The 20,932-nt window shown below is 39.4% G+C and overlaps 1 protein-coding gene across 1 annotated transcript in view; it reads right to left on the bottom strand.

Annotated features, from left to right (window-relative positions):
- MGA (MAX dimerization protein MGA) overlaps positions 1-18,181 on the bottom strand; it is a 156,877-nt gene extending 138,696 nt beyond the window's left edge. The window contains exon 1 of the mRNA XM_058541294.1: positions 18,134-18,181. The gene's annotated coding sequence lies outside the window, so the exon portion shown is untranslated. The remainder of the gene's footprint in view (positions 1-18,133) is intronic.
- Between the last annotated feature and the right edge of the window lie 2,751 nt (positions 18,182-20,932).

Here is a 20,932-nt window from a genome sequence, read left to right as displayed (position 1 = left end):
CCTTTTCCAGACCAGGAAATATTTTAAATTTTTGATATCTAGTTTGGCAGAAGGTGTGGGGAAGTAGGTACTCTCATAGATTACATATAGAAAGATATATTGGCGTATTACATCTGCAATTTGACAACATTTATCAAATTTTAAAACCACATATATTCAACCTAGCAATTTTACCTCTTGGTATCTATCTCGTCTTGAAATATGAACACTTACACAAAGAAATATATACAAGGAACATTAACATGGATTTCACTATAGCAATGATTAAAATAATCTGGAAAACACCTTACTGAAGGACATTTAGGTAATGGTTAAATAAATCAGGAAACAACCACAATACACAACAGTATAAGATAAAATTATATATATAAATTTTAAAAATCTCTAAAACATATTAAGTGGAAAAAGAAAAATCCTGATCTTTTCATCAGATTTTAAAAAAACAACTATACATACACATATAAATATATGTAAATGCAGATGAAAAGTTACAAAAGGATGCATACTAAGTTATTAACGGCAGTATGATGGGAGGGGAGAAAGACTGGAGGGTGGAAGGGAGAACGGTGCAGAGAAGACATCGTGAAAAGAAATTTTCCTTTTCTTGGGCCAGTCCCATGGAGTAGTGGTTAAGTTCAGGACACTCTACTTCCATGGCCTGGGTTTCTGGGCCTGGATCCCAGGCAAAGACCTACGTCACCGGTCATCCATGCTGTGGCGGCAACCCTCATAAAAAATAGAGGAAGACTAGAACACATGTTAGCTCAGGGCTAATCTTCAAGCAAATAAAAAAAAGAGGAAGACTGGCAGCAGATGTTAGCTCAGGGTGAATCTTCCTCAGACAAAAAAAGAAATTTTCCTTTTCTAATTTATAAACCTCTGTATCATTTGAATTTTTAACCACACAAATAATATATTACTTATTTGTTTTAAAAATAAATTAACAAAAAAATTAATTTAAATGGTTCTCCCTCAATCAGAAATGTTCTCAGAAAGGAGATGATAATCAAGTGCTATGAGAAAATTGAATAAGAACATGGATAGTACTTGGGAAGTACACAGAATTAAGTAATATTATGCTCATAATTTCTGAATAAACTCTGTCTGATGAAGACCTTTCAAAAAAAAGTGAATGTGAAAAATTTTATAGAAGTATAAAAGTTAAATTGCATTTAATTATACATTTGACAAACCACCTTTACTGAAAAGAACAACATTCGCTGAAGTTAGACACTTAGGGCATTTGCCTCTCTCTGGTTACAATACTTCTTATATGCAGCTACCTCATAGGAGTAGGTCTCTCCATGACCCAGTGAAAAGGATTATAGAAAACAGAATTTCAGCTTCAAGTACATAGAGAGCTATTTAATCTTCAGTTGAACTGAGCAACCTTCCAACCCACCTGCATGGGCTCATACTGTGCTACTTTCAAGTCATGCAGAAAAACAAAGTAAATGTCATATATTTCTTCTTTTTTTTGCCTATGTGATACTGAATTTAAAAGATGCCCAGAGAAATTTAACTACCATCTGAGATTCATATATACACACATATATATGAATAAGACTGAAATACTTTAGGGCCGGCCCCGTGGCTTAGCAGTTAAGTGCACGAGCTCCGCTACTGGCGGCCTGGGTTCGGATCCCGGGCACGCACCGACGCACCGTTTCTCTGGCCATGCTGAGGCCGCGTCCCACATACAGCAACTAGAAGGATGTGCAACTATGACGTACAACTATCTACTGGGGCTTTGGGGAAAAAAAAAAAGGTGGAGGATTGGCAATAGATGTTAGCTCAGAGCTGGTCTTCCTCAGCAAAAAGAGGAGGATTAGCACAGATGTTAGCTCAGGGCTGATCTTCCTCACAAAAAAAAAAAAGACTAAAATACTTTAAAATAAAAATATACCATGAAAAACTGGAAAATTCCTTTTACGTTTAATGCCATTTCATAAATATCTATGAAGATATGATAAACATGGGAATTTTATAATATTAATTCATGCCTGTCACTCCTTGACAGTAATGTAATCCACGGGTTTAGTTCTGTCACCTAAAGAAGCAAGGACTAACAACTCTCTGCTACTTTATAGGGTGGTTCAGCTATAATTAAAACATTATTTAAGGAGGATCTAAGGTTTTCAAGTATTTTCAGTTGGGAGTTAGTCTTTAAAACAGGGTATCACACAAAAAGTAATTAAGACCAGGTAAAATAAAAATAAAAGTTTGTTTTTTAAAAAATTTTGTCAAAATATTATTTACATTGTTTTAAAATTTTTGATATGTAGTGAGCATAAATTTGCATTTTAACATTTCTTTTTGTTTATTATCATCTGAAGAACTCTTCACAACAAACATACCATACAAATCTAGCATTGGTTCAAAATAATCCGCCATGAAGCACTTACCACTTATTTACTCAGCACTGTAACAGCAGCTAAGAGAATTCAGCTAACAGCAGCTAAGAGAAGCATAAAACAATGTTCCCAACCTCAAGGAACTTACTTTCTAATAAAGGATATGAGCTGAACACATGAAAAAACTAAAGAACCAGAGATAACATAAACAAAGTGTTAAATCAATGGAGTAGACTGATGCTATAGGAGTCCAGAAACAAGGAAAACAACAAACACTAGATAGGATCAACAGAAAGTCCTGCAGAGTCCAATCCCAGAGAAAATGCTTTCCTCATCCAGGGTTGACTATTAATGAAAGTAAGACTCCTCTGAGCAATCATCAACAAAAATCACCTTATTGGACCACTTTGATAAGTTAAACAGGTATGGTCCTTGCCTCAAACTGTTTATAATCGAAGGACATTCAGAACAAACACCAATTAAAAGATTATAGCTAGCAGTTAAGTGCGCACGCTCTGCTGCGGCGGCCCGGGGTTCGCCGGTTCGGATTCCGGGCGCGCACCGACGCACCGCTTGGCAAGCCACGCTGTGGTAGCATCCCATATAAAGGGGAAGAAGAGGGCCAGCCCCGTGGCTTAGCAGTTAAGTGCTCATGCTCCGCTACTGGCAGCCCGGGTTCGGATCCCGGGCGCGCACCGACGCACCGCTTCTCTGGCCATGCTGAGGCCGCGTCCCACATACAGTGACTAGAAGGATGTGCAACTATGACATACAACTATCTACTGGGGCTTTGGGGAAAAAAAAAGGAGGAGCATTGGCAATAGATGTTAGCTCAGAGCCGGTCTTCCTCAGCAAAAAGAGGAGGATTAGCATGGATGTTAGCTCAGGGCTGATCTTCCTCACAAAAAAAAATAAAATAAAAAATAAAGTGGAGGAAGATGGGCATGGATGCTAGCCCAGGGCCAGTCTTCCTCAGCAAAAAGAGGAGGATTGGCAGCTGTTAGCTCAGGGCCGATCTTCCTCACAAAAAAAAAAAAAAGATTATAGCTCATCACTAGGGGGCCTCACGAGTGCTAGTAATACTGCTTTTCTTGATCCAGGTGCTGGCTCAAGGGTATACTCATTTTGTAAAAATTCATCAAGCTGCACATTATGATATGATTTATGTGCACTCTTCCATATGTATGTTACACTATAGTAAAAAAAAAAAAAAAAAAAAAAAGGAAAGATTATAGCTCCAGTCCTAACCATTCCCACAAGCTGCAGTTACACATCTTCCACTGCCTACTGGACATCACCATCTGGATGTCCTATCTCTACCTCAGACTCCATCTTCCCTTCAAAAACCACAATCCCTCCAGACTTTTCTATTTTGATCAATGATACAGATATCCAAGCTGAAAACCTTGGACCCAGGGGACCCCTCCAACTCAGGTGATGCATCAAGTCCTATTCCAAATCCAGTAAGTACCAGGTACCTTTCTAGGTAAAAGAATATAGCAATGAAAATGACAAAGTCCCATCTCTCACAGAACTGACATTCTAAGGAGAAGTGACAGGCAAATACATTTTTTAAAACCAGGTAATGATTATGTACTATGATAACTGCAAAAAAGAATGAAGCAATAAGAGAGGTTGCTTTAAAACTGGTGATCAGGAAAAATCTGAGAGGTAGTTTAAACCGAGAAGTGACAGGAATGAACTAGACTTGGAGAATAACATTCCAGGCAAAGTGAAGGTAAGTGCAAAGGCATTAAAGTCAAGACAAATAGCCCATTCAAAGAACGGAAACAGCCAGTGTGGCTAGAGCATAGAGAACCAGAGGAAAGGTGGCAGGAGATAAGGTTGCAAAGGTAGGCAAAGGTCAGATCACCTAGCATGTTGTAGTCCACAGTAAGGAGTTTGGATTTTGTTTGGTTGGTTTTTGTTAGTGTGCTCCAGTTGATTCTGACTCCTAGCGACCCTGCACAGTCTTTTTGCACCGTCCTCTCGTCTCCAGAGCTATATCAGACCATGCACCACTGCTGTTCAAAGGGTTTTTGTGGCCAATTTCTTTCGGAAGTGGGTGGCCAGGTCCTTCTTCCTAATCCATCTTAGTCTCGAAGTTCTGCTGAAACCTGTCCACGATGGGTGACCCTGCTGGTATCTGAAATACCAGTGGCGTAGCTTTCAGCATCACAGCAACACACAGCTGCCTCAGTATGACAACCAACAGACAGGGTGGTTTGGTTCCCTGACCCGAAACGAACTCCGGGCCACAGCAGTGAAAGCACAGAATCTTAACCACTAGACCACCACGACTGGCTTGTTTGGATTTTACAGGTCATGTAAGTATCTCATCTCTGTACTTTAACTTCCACTCTCACTTCTCAACTTCAGCACTTACTGCCTCACTTCAGGACTATATCATTATAATAATATCCTAAATGTTCTCCCTAATTTTAGCCTCTTCCCACTCCAAGCCATTCTCGCCACCACAGCAAAATCAAATATTTTTTAAAGCAGTGTTAAACATTACCACTCTTTTGCTCAAAATCCTTCAAGGGGCAACAAGATAAAAACACCAGCTCCTTAGTCTGAAGCTCAAAGTTCCCAGTAATAGAGCCATAACTGTTTCCCTCTCTAACTTGACTATCATACCCCTAAACATAACCTTATTCTAGCCAAACTGCTCCCTGAACATACATGCATTTCCCACCATGTGACCTTAGCTCACAACATTCATTCCTCCACCTCCTCAAACAACCTTCAGACCCTTGACTCTTCTCTAAATCACCATTTCTTCTGCAAATAAAGTTCTTCCTCAGTAGGGAGCAGGAAAGGAGAATACTCCCACTGAGGAAACAACATGAGCTTAGGCACAGAAGCTTGAACATGAATATGATATTCACACACACAAAAATAGTGTCCTATGAGTGAGCACAGAAGGCATGGTGAGATATAAAAGAAAATAAAGCCATTCAGCAGGATGGTTAAGAGTTACATGACCTTATGCAAGTTATTTAACTTCTCTGGGCTTCAGTTTCTTCACATGCGAATGAAGGCAGTAAGAGTGCCCATGTTACAGTATTGTAGCTATTTATTCATTCACTCAGCAAACATTTTCTGAGCACTTACTCTGTGAGCCAGCATTGGTCTAAGTGATGCGGAGACAGCAGTGAACAAGACAGACAAAAACCTCTGCCCTGTGGTACTTAAATTTTAGTAAGGGAAACATCAAACAAGCAAAATAAATATATATATGAGATGATACGTTATCTAACGATAGGTGCTACAGAAAAAAAAAATAAAGCAGAGAAGAGGGATAGGGGAAAAAGCAACATTTGAATCAAGACATGAAAGAATTGAGAAAACAAGCCATGCAGTGTTCCAGAGAGAAAAAATCAGAAACGAAAGGGGATGATCAAAGAAAAGCAAGGAGGCTAAGGAGATGGAACAGAGAGTGGGGAGTAAGCGGTAAAAGATGAGGTCAGAGAAGTAAGACGGAATCAGATCATATAGAACCTTTATAAGTCATTGTAAAGATTTTAGCTTTTATTTTGCCAGAAAAGGATGCCACTGGAGGGTTTTGAGCATGACATAACCTGACTTTAACAGAATTTTTACAGCATCTCTGATTTAATAGCATCTTTCTGGCTGCTATATTAAAAATATATTGTAAGCGTACAAGGTCAGGAGGAAGAGACCACTTAGGAGACTAAATTAGATAGTGGTGCTTAACACAATGCCTGGCATATAAGTATCTCTCAAAAGGTGGCTATTTTTCCAGAAGTGGGAAAGAATTTCTCACCCTGTTAGACCAAACATAATCAGCTGAATTCAAGGTTGCAGTTTTGTGGCAAGGCAAGTGTATCTCATATAATCTTAGGCTCATCAAAAATAAAAATGTTTAAACAAATAATAATTGATGACTTTTATAATGATTCCATATTTCCCATAAAGGCAACACAGACGGTCTGTTCCTATCCACATCTTTACTAGCACGCCACTCAGAAGGCAGAGTGTTCTCAAAAAACAAAATGAAGGAAAATCTGAAGAAATAAAGTATGCTTCTCCATAAAAATATTTCAATCTGTAAAAACCTGCTCTTTTCAAATCTGCTCTTTTCTAAGCTACTATATTTCATGATACCAATATTGGTTACCTCTATTGATCTAATTAACTTAAATTCTTAGTGGCAATATAAAATGCTGGTTGCAAGAACTAGCACTATTTAAAATAAAAAGGCAGTTATAACACTTTAAAAGAACTGAAAAGTAACCTGCCATGCTGAAAAGCTTTCATTTTGAAAATATAAATACAGTTACCAGCTTGAAAAACACTACGATTGACACTAACATGCATAAACCTGGTAAGGGGTCACCTGGGTGGAGAAAGGTACACGTGTACACTGACCTTTCCTGCCAAACTCAGTGAATGCAACTTGGAACTAAATTCTTATGTGACTCCAACTTCTACATTAGGCGTAGAGCTATAGGACTATCCCATTCCCACTCCTTAACCCTAAAACCCTCTAGTATCACTTCAAGCTATCCCAGACTCTGTCTGTGAAATCTAGACTCCACACTATAGGAACCCCACAGTTCCAAGAGCTAGTTATGGGCTGTCAAAACCACTGAAAAAGGCATTTCAGGTTGTAAGATGATTATGATGTTGATGATAACAGCAACAACTATTTACTAAGTGCTTACTATATGCCAAGCATTATTTTTAGCACCTTACATTCTTATCTCATCAATCCTCACAACAAGCCGAAGGTAGATTATTATTATCCCCATTGTATTGACGAGGAAAAGTGATGAGAATTTAAGTAACTTGTAGGAGGCACACAGAAAGAGAAAGTGGTGGGAACCAAAAGAAGCCTCCAGAGAGAGAGAAAGAAAAAAAGGTTGGTTTAAACAAAGGATCAAGAAATCAGAATAGCAAGGGACTTCTCAAAAGGAGCATTGGAAGCTAGAAGCAAGGCCAGAGAATACAAGAAGAAAAACCTCTGGAAAGTGTACACATTTTATAGTTATTCTACAAATAATTTAATGATGACTATAGATTTTCTAGGTGCTTTCTTCAGAATTCCTGAAATGGCAGAAGGTATGTCCTTGGATAAAAATCAGAAACTGATCTCTTAGCTCTGTCTTTAAATAGTATTGAAAACTTGCTTTTTTCCCCCATGAAAATGTGCCATTGTAGTCTTACCGTTATTTTTCAAAAGTGTTCAAACTCTTATCAACTGCCACAGCCCTTCTTTTTTTTTTTTTAAAGATTTTATTTATTTTTCTCCCCCCAAAGCCCCCGTAGATAGTTGCATGTCATAGCTGCACGTCCCTCTAGTTGCTGCATGTGGGATGTGGCCCCAGCATGGCCAGAGAAGCGGTGCATCGGTTCACGCCCGGGATCCGAACCCGGGCCGCCAGCAGCGGCGTGCACTTAACCACTAAGCCACGGGGCCGGCCCAGGCCCTCATTTTTCATAGCTGTCATTGGCTCTTACATTCATAGACCAGGGATTGGCAATTTTTTTCTATAAAGGATCAGATAGTAAATATTTTAGGCTTTGTGGGCCAGAGAGTCTCTGCCTCAACAACTCAACTGTGCTGTTGTATTGCAAAAGCAGCCATAGACACTATATAGATGAACAGACATGGCAATGTTCCAATAAAACTAATTACAAAACAGACATCAGGCCTAGTAGTTTGATGACCTCTGTCACAGACCCACCACCTTCACCATCCATTAAGATAGAATAATAGAACTCTAGGTTGGAAACCATTTCCATCACAATTTTGGGGGGCCTTGCTTCTAGCTTCCAACACTCCTTATGATAAGTCCCTTGCTATTCTGATTTCTTGATCCTTTGTTTAAACCAATCTTTTTTGTGTGTTTGTGAGTAAGATCAGCCCTGAGCTAACATCCATGGCAGTCCTCCTCTTTTTGCTGAGGAAGACCAGCCCTGAGCTAACGTCTATTGCCAAACCTCCTCCTTTTTTTTTTCCCCTTTTTCTCCCCAAAGCCCCAGTAGATAGTTGTATGTCATAGTTGCACATCCTCCTAGTTGCTGTATGTGGGACACCGCCTCAGCATGGCCGGACAAGCGGTGTGTCAGTGCGTGCCCGGGATCCGAACCCAGGCCACCAGCAGCAGAGCACGCGCACTTAACTGCTAAGCCACGGGGCCGGCCCCTAAACCAACCTTTTTTTTATGAGATGATTAACTCATTCAAGAAACACTATGCTCTTACTATGTACCACACTGTGCTAAGTACCAGGAAAACAACAAAAAACATACACACTAAATGCAATGTAGTATCCTCAACTGGATCCTGGAACAGAATAAGGACATTAGCGGAAAAACTAACAAAATTCAAATAACGTCTGGAGTTTACTTAAAAGTAACGTACCAACATTGGTATCTTAGTTTTGACAGATATACCATGGTAATGGAAGATATTAACACTAGGGGAAACTGGGTGAGGGGCATATGGAAACTCTCCATATGATCTTTGCCACTTTTGTAGAAACCTAAAATCATTCCCAAAAAAAGTTTATTTTAAAAAATTCAGTCATAATAGTGTAGCCACTGCAGTTCCTCAAAAAATTAACCACAGAATTACCATATGATCCAGCAATTCTACTTCTAGATATATACTCAAAAGAACTGAAAGCAGAGACTTAAAGAGATGTTTGTATACCCATGTTCACAGCAGCATTATTCACAATAGCCAAAGGGGGAAACAACCCAAGTGTCAATCAATAGACGAATGGATAAAAAAAATATGGTATATACATACAATGGAATATTATCCAGCCTTAAAAAGAAAGGAGAGTCTAACACATGCTACAACATGGATGAACCTTGAAGACACTAGGCTAAGTGAAATAAGCCAGTTCCAAGGACAAATATTTTGTATGATTCCACTTATATGAGGTACCTAGAGTAGTCAAATTCATAGAGACAAAAAGAATGGTGGTTGTGAGTGACTAGGGGAAGGAGAGAATGGTAAGTTTTTTACGGGTACAGAGTTTCAGCTTGGAAAAATGAAAACTCTGGAGATGAATGGCAGTGATGGTTGCACAACAACGTGAACATACTTAGTGCCAAAGAACCGTACACTTAAAAATGGTTAAAATGGTATATTTCATATTATACATATTTTACTATATCTTAAAAAAAATAGTCATATAAGCACAATGATAGAGGTTTAAACAGAGCACTTCTGTCACCAGAAAAAGATCTAAAACAAACTGACTTCTCTGAGACTATAACATCTAAGATGAGTTTTTAACAAGACGGTCATACTAGGGAAAGAAATGGGGGGAAGGGGTATTGAATACAGGCAGAGGCATAATAAGTGTGGTAATCTTATTTGCCCCTATGGGGCAAACTACTGCCCCATAGGCCATGTCATGCCATCTGTTTTGGTACAGCCCACAAGCTAAGAATGGTTTATTCATTTTTTTAACAGCTGAAAAAGAATTAAAATAACAAAATTCTATGACATGCAAAAATTATATGAAACTCGAATTTCAGTGTCCATAAATAAAGCTCCCTGGAACACAGCCATGGTCATTCATTCACATACTGTCTATGGCTGCCTTCATGCTACCACAGCAGAGCTGAGTAGCTGTGCCAGAAACAGTAAGGCCTACAAAGCTTAAAATATTGACTATCTGGCCCTTTACACAAAAAGTTTGCCAACCCCTAGTCTAGAGGCCTGAAAGTAGTACATGTAGTATGAATAAAACAAATATGTGTATGAGGGAAACACATGGTAAATGAGATAAGCTATAAGATAGAGCTGTACGTGTTAAAGAATCTGAACTTGTCTCAACTTGATTCCATTTACTAGGGGAAGCCACTAAAGAATTTTAGCGGAGAGGAATCTGATCAAAGACAATTATCCACTTGTTTCTAAAGGTATCTGAGCTATTCATTTTATTTACTAAAAAACAAAATTTACCAGGGCTGGCCCAGTGGCGTAGTGGTTGGGTTTGCACACTCTGCTTCGGCAGCCCAGGGTTCATGGGTTCAGATCCCAGGCGCAGACCTAGGCACCACTTATCAAGCCACACTGTGGCAGCATCCCATATAAAGTAGAGGAAGATGGGCATGGATGTTAGCCCAGGGCCAATCTTCCTCAGCAAAAAAGAGGAGGGTTGGCAACAGATGTTAGCTCAGGGCTAATCTTTCTCACCAAAAAAAAAAAAAAATTTTACCACTTAAAAAAAAAAAGCCTGGAATCATATCAATAAATTTAACAGTGGTAGTTAGCATATTAGAAATTTTTATTTCCTTCTTTGTGCTTAACTATGGTTTTCATATCTTCTCAAATAAGAAAGCTGCTTTTATAATTCAAACACAAAAATAAGTACTTTTAAACTCATATTCATACACACATACAAAATTTGTTCTCTAGGTTCTATACTCTTCTCCCCCTGCCCTGAGGCAGAAAGAGAAAATATGTCTAGGAAAACCTACACACAGCAAAACTATGAAAGTATGCCTTTGTCACACTTTTAAAGGATAAATGATATTCCACGTTTTCAAATTACATATTTGCTTTACAGACATGAAAGAGTAAAATGTTTTGAATGCAATGTACTGGCAAGCCACATTCTTCCTATATATGGCTTTCATCACATCAAACAAAGAGCCAAATCAATAATATCTTACTGAAACTACAAACGTTAAAAGATAAGAGAAAATGCAGAGCTTGCAAGTCAAGTTAAAATGTTGAAAACTGATGCAAGGTAAGACCAAGCATAATTCTGAGAATATAATTACAGGCTTAAGAAATGCAAGGTCCTTGATTTATACCACGGTACTTTGTACTTACTGATACACTGCTTGTTAAAATTAAATTCCTTTTTAATGTTATGTTTCAGTTCCTCAACTAAATTGTCAGGGATTCATGTGCAAGGAACCATGTCTTTTCTTTCTTTTGTGTGTCCCCCACAGCACCTTATACAGTGCCCATATATGGTAGGTGCTCAATACATGCTTACGATTGAATGACAAAATAATTAACCCTATTTTGAGCTCACAGACTGAAACCCTCACACCTACAATTCACACCATTAAGCCTCCCTCTATGCAAGTTTAAAGGACATTCCTGGGGCAAGTACTGCTGATTCTACTGGATTTATTACATTAGGTTTCTTCTCCAGCAAAGAGCTCCAAGTACACGTGTAATGTTAAAATAGAATTCCTGACTACTGAGAAGGTAGGTGGGAAAGTGGGCAAGTGAAGGAAGAATCTATTATAATAGCTTGCCTCCAAAGAATAAGCATTATTCAGCCCTAAAGATGAAAACATTCCTAAAATGTCTCTGAATTAAGACTCCTAACTGATATCATGTCATTAAACTTTGCACTGGCTAAATTCCATCACAATGAAGATCATCAAAACCAAAAACTCACCATAGGAAAAGAAATCCTAGAAAGCTCAGCTAACAGTCCGTATGATTGTGTATTCTAAGATCTAGTTTTAATTTATTTACTCTTTTGCCAAAACAAAACTTCTAAATTTTTTCAAAGCATTATGGTTGAGCATCTACCACATGCCAAGCACTAGGGATATAAATGAATTAAAAAGCCAGTCAAGGGCCAGCCTCAGTGACCTAGTGGTTAAGCTCAGCACGCTCCACTTCAGCAGCCCAGCTTCAGTTCCTGGGCGCAGACCTACACCACTCATCTGTCAGTGGCCATGCTGTGGCAGTGGCTCACATATAAAAAGAGGGAGATTGGCAGAGGATGTTAGCACAGGGTGAATCTTCCTCAGCAAAAAAAAAAAAAGCCAGTCAAAATATCAACTGATTTTGTATTCTGCTATAAATTAAGGTACAAAAACAGAGTTAAGGAAGTACCATGCAGAGAGGAGCCAACTTTTTTTTTTTTAATATACATTTTATTTATTTATTTTTTTGTGTGAGGAAGATCAGCCCTGAGCTAACATCCATGCTAATCCTCCTCTTTTTGCTGAGGAAGACCGGCTCTGAGCTAACATCTATTGCCAATCCTCCTCCCTTTTTTTCCTGCAAAGCCCCAGTAGATAGTCGTATGTCATAGCTGCACATCCTTCTAGTTGCTGTATGTGGGACATGGCCTCAGCATGACCAGAGAAGCGGTGCGTCAGTGCGGCCGGGATCCAAACCAGGGCCGCCAGTAGCAGAGCGCGTGCTAAGCTACGGGGCCAGCCCAAGGAGCCACCTTCTATCTGAGGAAATCACATACCAAATTTAAGCTGGACATTGAAGACTGAGTAGGAATTTGAGGCAAAGAACAGGAAGAGGAGGAGAAAGAATATTCCAGGCAAACAGAGGGCTATATACCAGCAAAGTAAACTGGGCTTGGCAGGAGTGATAAAGAGGAGAGAGGATAAGGAGAAGAGAGAAGTAGGATAGAGTTAGATAATGATGTGCTTGATATACTAAGCTATGAAATTTGGAGTTTATGCCCCCATGTAATAGAGAGAAAGTGTAAATCTTCAGGTAGAACAGTGACAAAACCTGAAGAATCAGTTCACATAAGGCATTATTTAAGATTACACCACAGAGACATTGCTCAGTAAATACTGTGCTAATGCAGACACAAAAGAAATCTAAGTGTAACCTATTCCTCTGCCCATGCTTTCAACTGAGTCTCAGGGCTCAGTCATTGGCCCTCTTCTCTATTCCCTGGCTGATCTCACCAGACTCATGTTTTTAAACACCATCTATGTACTGATGACATCCCAAATGTATATTCACAGCCCTGACTTTGACTCTGGGCTGCAGACTTGAACAGTTAACTGCCTAATCAAAGGTTATTCCTGGGTATCTAGTGAGCATCTCAAATTCAACATAACCAACTAAACTCTTCATTTTAAACCCCAAACTAGCTCCTTCCAGTTTTCCATCTCTGTACATGGCACCAGTTGCTCTAGCTAAAAAATCTTAAATCATCTTTGATTCCTCTCTTTCTCTCACTTCCCACAACTAATCTATCGGCACATTCTACTGGTTCTTTCAAAATATATTCTGAACCTGACCCCTTCTCACTGCCTCCCTGATCCAAGCCACCACACTTCAGCGTACCATTCCAAAGACTTCCTAAATGCTCTCCTGCTACCCCTCTTGCCTCCACAGCAATCAAAGCGATCTTCTTAAAACATAAATTACGTTTATCATTTTTCTTCATACAACTGCCCAGTGGATCCCATCACACTTAGAATAAAATCCAAAGCCCTTTCTGTCTACAAAGCTCTATACCATCTGAGACCCACCAACTTCCCAACATCATTTCCCACCACTGTACCCACCAATTAATACCCCAGCAAACTCCCAACTCTAGCACACTAGCCTTCTTGCACTTCTTTGAAAATCCCAACTGATTCTCGGCCCAGAGTCTTTGCATCAGTACTCCCAATGCTTGAAATGCTCCACATGTTAACATGACTTGCCCCTTATCATTCAGCTCTCTTTATGCTCAAATGTTAAAGAACCACCAAACCCACCACCACCACTTTCTATCCTCTCGTAGTATTTTCTTCACAGAACTTTGACAATATCTGAAATCATACTATTTGTTTACTGGCTTATTGTCTATCTACTAGAATATAAATTCCACGAGAGCAGGGACCTTGTCTTATGCACTGCTCGATCCTTAGACCTGGTATAATACCTGGCACATAGTGGGGCTCATTAACTGTTTGTTGAATGAACAAATTTACCTAATTGGTCTAATCTATCTTATTTTTATCTTCATCCTGTTATGCATAACTGAATAATTCCTTCTCCACCTTTGAATTTAGATCTAATTCATGATTACCAGTCTGTTCTTTCTAGAACAGAGTTCTAAAGCAGTTTAAAGACTGTTACAACAAGCTATACTTTACTAACGCCTTTAATTCCTTTCTATAATTAGCCCTTCCAGCAACTTGGCCAGTTCTTTTTCTTTGACTATAACTTCCATTATCTTCTTGCTATATTATGAGGCTTGTCAATGCACTGCTTATTATAAATGCTATTGATAAAGAGGGACAGACAAGGACAGAATATTGTAACAAATACTTAATTTTTATATTGCAAGTAACACAGATTATAAAAAATAAATAAATAAAAACTACAGAAAAGCGAACATGTAAAAACCAAATTCACAGGCAGGTGATCAAGGTCAACAATAAGAGTGACAAGTCATGTTGATAGTACGTACTCTAACCTCAGTTTCATCATGAGAAAAACATCAAATCCCAAGTGAGAGATATGCTACAAAATACCTGACCAGTACTCCTCAAAACCGTCAAGGTCATCAAAAACAAGCAAAGTCTGAGAAACTATCATAGCCAAGAGGATCCTAAGAGGACAGGATTACTACAAGTATTGTGGCTGTGTAATGGACAGTTCTGAGAGGCTGTAGCTTCATATGAACTCTCCAGAAATGTCCTGGAAGATCAAACAACCAGTTTTGTTTACAATGAAGCTATGACCATCTTGGTAATACATGCCTTATGATTGTTTTCACTTTTTCCCTATCTCACTTCCTTTTTCTCCTCACCCCTTCTTCCCTGGAATTTCACCCATCAATAAAGCATTAGTACATTAAAAAAAAAAAAGTATTGTGGTATCCTGGATGGGATCCTGGAATAGAAAAAAGACATTAGATAAAAACTAAAGAAATCAGATTAAAATATGGACTTTGGTTAATAAAATAATGTCTCAATATTTATTGGTTCATTAATTATAACACATATACCATACTAACATCAGATGTTAATAACAGGGAAAACCAGGTGTTGGGTATTTGGAAACTATAATATTTTTGCAGTTTTCCTATAAATCTAAAACTGTTGTAAAACATACCTTTTTTAATTAAATTCATCCAAAAATCCTACCACTCAAATAAAATCACCATTTGATGTATATCATTTTAGTCTTCTACGTAAATGGACACATGCAGATATATTCCTACAAATATGTGATCATACTACACATAATTGTGTAAACTGCTTTTTACACTTTATATAACATGCTTCCCAAGTCATCAGTAGAAATCTATACCATATCTACTAGCTACATGGTATTACCCTCCATATACCCTGCTATCTGGAGGCACAATATTTATTTAACCAATTCCCTATTATTTAACGTTTTAAGTTTTACCAGTTCTCTGCTATTATAAAAAATACTTCAAAGACAACTCTTAAATGAACATCCTTGTAAACTTACCAATTAGTGCCTTAACAAAGAAGAAGAGCTACTGAGTCAAAGGACATACAGGTTTTTAATGCTTTCAATAAGTATGGCCAAAATTCCCTCCAGAAAGGATGATCAAATGTAAATATCCACCAACAGCAGTGTATGAGTGTGCCAATTTCCCCACTCCTGTGCCAATACCAGGTACTAACATTTTGCTACATATATGCCAATCTGTCAGACTGGGGGAAAAAAGGTTGTTTTGTGTTATTTGTTTATAAGTGAAAAATAGTATTTTTATCTTTATTGGTTATTTTTATTTCTGTGTGTGTGTGATCTACCTATTCATGTCTTTTACCTATCTATTAGATATTAAGGTTATTAACCCTCTAGGTTCAACAGATGGTGCAAATGTTTTTCTCCATAATCTGCCTGGCTTTGCTCATCACTGGATCCCTTACACCTGAAAAACTGCCTGGCACATAATAAGCACTCAATAAATATGTTAAATGAATATTGAATGAATAAATTTATCTTTTTAACTTTATGGTGTTTTTGCCAACTACAAGTTATTTTATGCAACAATTCTATCAATGTTTGCCCTTATGGATTCTGCCTTTGCAGTCATGCTTAGAACAGTTCATCCTATTTAAGACTGAAAACCTGTTTACTCATTTCTTTCAAGTGGTAATTTTCTGACTTCACATTTTATACTTGAATATTTAATTCACCTGGATTTTATTTTATTTACATTTTAAGGATTCCATTTTTTTAAATGGTTAGCCAATTATTCTAACACAATGCCAAAATTCTTTCTGAACTAATATAAAATGCCACCCTTATAATACTAAATAGCCTTATATATTTCTAGATTATTGTTCCACTGCTCCGTCTACTCCCGAGTGACTACTTATTGTTTTGACTATCATGGCTTTATTCATATATTCACTATACAAGGACTCGCCCTCACTTTTCTCTTTCAAAATTTTTCCTACTTTACAGGTTCATTCTTCCAAATGAACTTTAGAATCATTTTGTCAAATTTTCAAAAGGAATTCTGGTAGGAATTCTGTAAAACTCCATAAAATTATCAGCCATATGACCTTGTGCAAATCACTTAGTCTCTCTGTTGCTATTTCCCTCACTGGAAAAATAGAGATAATAGTACTTACCTCATAGGTTTGTTATGATAACTAAACGAATTAAGACACAAAGTACCACACTAGAAAGATGTTAACTATTATTATAATTGTTCAAAAGTGATAACTATTAACAGTCATTGCTCAACAAATATTTTCCAGATTGTGCTCCCACACAATTCAAAGGCTCTTTAAGATACATCAAAGGGTAGCATAAAACATAAGCAGTGATATGAAAAATATATAATTTATGCCTGCTTCATTTCGCCAAGGCCTTGATCCTTGGTAAAATGAAGAGCTGGAACTGGAAGCAGAGAACCATGAAAAATACCAATGGCTGGTGGCAGAAAGCGTCAAAAATTTTAAAGATTGGCCCACCAAACAGAGACTTCTAGGTCCTTCTAGTCAGCCTTATACGGCATCAGCAAGTCCCTTCTAACTACTTCTGTTTCCTCATCTCCATAGTTAACGACAACACTACTTATCCTTTGATTTCTTTCCAGGAAACACATAGGGACTAGACGTCTAAAATACAGCATACTTTTCAAATGAGACTGTGGCCAGATATAAATGCCACTTGATAAATATGGACAGACGTGCCCAATACAAATTACCTCCACCAGGTTTCTTACATAACTGTAATGACGAGTTGGATTGTTGTGGGTTTTTTCCTGTGGGGAGACGGGCTTGTCTCATAATTGTTAATAATTTGTTCATTGTTAATTCTTTTGTTATCTACATGACATTGGGATTGGGTAGAGGTCATACGCCATATGAAGGCCCTTAAAAAAAAATAATCTCCTATATAGAGCTGTAATATAAACGAAAAAATAGAGACCAACAGGGCAACACGACTTGCTAATTGCAAAACCACCAAAAGCCTAGGTCTTCTGATTCTCACACCAGGGCTCATTCCACCACACCACACAGCCTCTCGCCGACGCCTGCCACGCTTCGAGATGGGAGGAGTAAAAGCAGACAATCCGGCCGCCGCAAGGCCCTTGAAAGCCACAGGACGGCGCAGTCGAAGCCACGTGACTGGCCTCTCCCCTCCCCCTCCCCCGCGCCAGCAGCACGCGCTGCCAACCTCGTCATGTGACCTTCACGCGGCCCCAGCGCTCCCCCTACTAGGCGACTGTTTCCAGCAGCCATTTTGCCGAGAACTTGTCGTCCGTGCTCACCGCAGAGCAAGACGCCACGAAAACCCGTGGCCAGATTCTACAGGCCGCACACGCGCCTCGAAAGAGCGCTCAGACCGTCAGGGCTGAGCCGAACCTCACTGAACACGTCGCACCCCGGGGCGCTGGGGAAAGCTGTGGGTGCGCCTCGGCCTACAATTGGCTGGGGCGTCCACGTGACGCATCGCCCCCCACCCTCTCCTTCCCCCCTACCCACAAAAACACCCAGACAGGCTCTTAACACCTCCCGCCAAATACACGCCAGTGGGCGCGTGGGGACCAAAGCGCCTGCGCATACCTGCCAGGGCCGACCGGAGCGGGCCCACGCGCCGCTCTGCTCACGGGTCCGGGAATCCTCGCGCTGCTGGACCACCCGGCTAGTCATTGGTTGCCAGGTTAGGTCACGTGTTCACCTCAGGCCCTCCCCTAACCGCTAATCACCTGGCACCGTGCTCGAAGCGGCGGCGAAAGTCATTCGCACGCGGAAAGAGAGGGTAGTTAGAGGACCTTCTTTTCTGCCGTTATGAGGTTACATTAATAAAGAGGAAACAAGAAAGCAGGGTCTCGAAACTAAGTAAGCTCACACCTACCGGTCTAACTTCGCGTGCCCCTCCAGGAGCCGGGAACCATCGCCCTTGGGCGCTCCCCGATGCACGCCGGGATACGTCTGGCGCCCCTCAGTGTGCTGCAGAGCATGCCGGGAAAAGCACCTCTCCCGATCTCCTGGCTCTCACCTCCCGGGTGTTCTTTTCTTGTCCCCGTGAAAGCCCGGTCCTTGGGCTGGGAATGAGGCGATTTGGGTAATTATGGGAGTGTGACTGGATGTAACAGGCACTTTCAGTCCCCCTTCCCCTACTTGTTCGATCTGTGTGGTCTTAGGGAAGCCGCTTACCTTTCTTCGTGGAGCGTGCATTTAGTCAGTGCCTGCTGAGTGCCCTTGTAAATATTGCAAAAAACAGCAAAGGTATTTGCCTACAAGTAAACTATCAGCCTTTCGTGGTAAGTGGAAAAGAATGCTAATTTAAATACGACTTACTACAAACCCCACTAGGGAGTGGAAATAATACTTAGAATTTCTCTTGGGATAGAAGACCAGACCTTTCCTGGGAAACTTACTGCTATTGTAGGAAAAATGGGTGTGGGAAGAGCAGGAGGCATTTTAAAGGGGCCAGAGAGGTGGCCCTATTACATTTTCTGGTTCAGCCTAATCTAGCTATGGTATTTTGGAACCAAGAAAAGCACCGCCTGCTAACGGTGAGAAAACGTGGTCGTATATCAGGAGGAATTAATTTTGTAATGTATTCGCAAACCGACCCCCATGCTAATACCTGACATTCTACTCCCATGAAACCCCCAATGAAAACAATTCATACCTCTTCTGCCTTGAACTCCATTCCTCAGCTTTGCTGATTTGAAAACTTTCTTTTTTCGGTTAACTAAGGGATGATTAAGCTTGGAGAATTTGACTTGCACTGGTCATACCCACAAGAGTGGTGATTTATAAACTAGAAATCAAATGTATTAATTTATAGTGTGGCTACCAAGCCAAGACATATAGCTTTGGACACCCTTTTCTGATTTCAAGGTGCTTGATAAGCCTAAATAATTCTCAGAAAAATATTTTCTGACTAGAAAATCAAAAGAAAGGCAATTAGACAATCACATATAATAAAATCATTAAATTATAAGTATATCTATGTTAAACTTGAAGTTTATAAAACACTTCAATATACTTTATGACATTTAATCCTAACAACAACCCTGAGAGAAAAGTAGGATACTAATATTACCATCTTCTGAGACAATCTTGAGTGGGACACTGGAAAATGTGTGTTAACATGTTCTTCAGGCAATTTTGATGCACATCCAGGTTTGGGGTCTATTGCCTATAGTGGAAAGAGCCCAGGTCTTGAAGTCAGGCCCATCTGGGCGAACCTGCGCTTCTCTCACTTGCTGTACCTTGACCTTGAACAGGTTTTTGAACTTTTTGATTCTCAGTTCCTTTAACTGCAAATTGGGGCCAGTCATACCTCGTCTTTGGATTGGCATGATGATTCTGAGATAAACCTATTTAGAGCACCTGTTACAGTCCCTGATGAATAGGAAGTACTCTATAAATGTGAGTACTAGTTAGTAGTAACTAGTGTAACTAGAGTACTATCTAGTGGTAAAGGTTGTATTCTAACCAGCATACTGTACGCTGTCTAATACAGCATACTCTTGAATCCTTTTTTCTCTACTGTTCTGTTTCTCCCCTAGACAGTGCTAGAGGCACACTAACAGATTCTTACACTGCAGATCTTTTTTAGATTCCTTGGTGACTGTTGCCCATCTGTTGGTACATATTGTTACATTATCTCCCACCTTCATTTCAAGGTTTTTTTTTTTCTCTTAACATATTAAAATGCGGAACTGTAGATATTATTGATGTAAAATAATGATGATACAGAGATGCTTAGAGGGTGCAGGGGGCACCTGTGCCTGCACTTCAGGGAGGTTAAAATTGTTTATATTTAAATACCTCAGAGTAAAGACATCCTCAAAACTCACTCTGCCCTTCAATTATGTAACACAATGTTTTAGATGCTTCTTCCCAGTATCCTTCCAGTGGTTCTATTTCCTCTCCTACCTTCATCATTCACTCCTAACAAAGGGAAGGTTTAACTAGGGCAGTGCTTCCCGTATATATCTGGAATTCAGTATTTCCAAAATCACACTAAGTATCTGTGCCTTCACCCCACGCACCAGCTACTACTGCATTCCCTTCAATGGGCAATGACACCACCAGTCCAATGAGTCACCAAGTCTAGGAAACCTCTGTTATCCTTAACTGTTCCTTCTCATCTACTTTCCACATTCAATTGGTCACAAAGTTCTGTTGCTTCTAATACTTAAACATCTTTTAAATCCAACCCCTACTTTCCATTTCTTCTACCATTGCATTAATTCAATCCTTATTTCTATGAGACGCTACAAAATAAGTATTTCATTATAATGATAATAGCATGCTGATTACAGAATACAAAACTTGTCGTCTATATTGTTCTACAATAGACTAATAAAAGGTTTGTAATGTCCTACACAGTGAATGCTCTTA

The sequence above is a fragment of the Diceros bicornis genome, chromosome 5, assembly GCF_020826845.1.
Source record: "Diceros bicornis minor isolate mBicDic1 chromosome 5, mDicBic1.mat.cur, whole genome shotgun sequence".
NCBI classification, from domain to species: Eukaryota; Metazoa; Chordata; class Mammalia; order Perissodactyla; family Rhinocerotidae; genus Diceros; species Diceros bicornis.
This window is presented reverse-complemented; position numbering and strand designations above follow the sequence as displayed.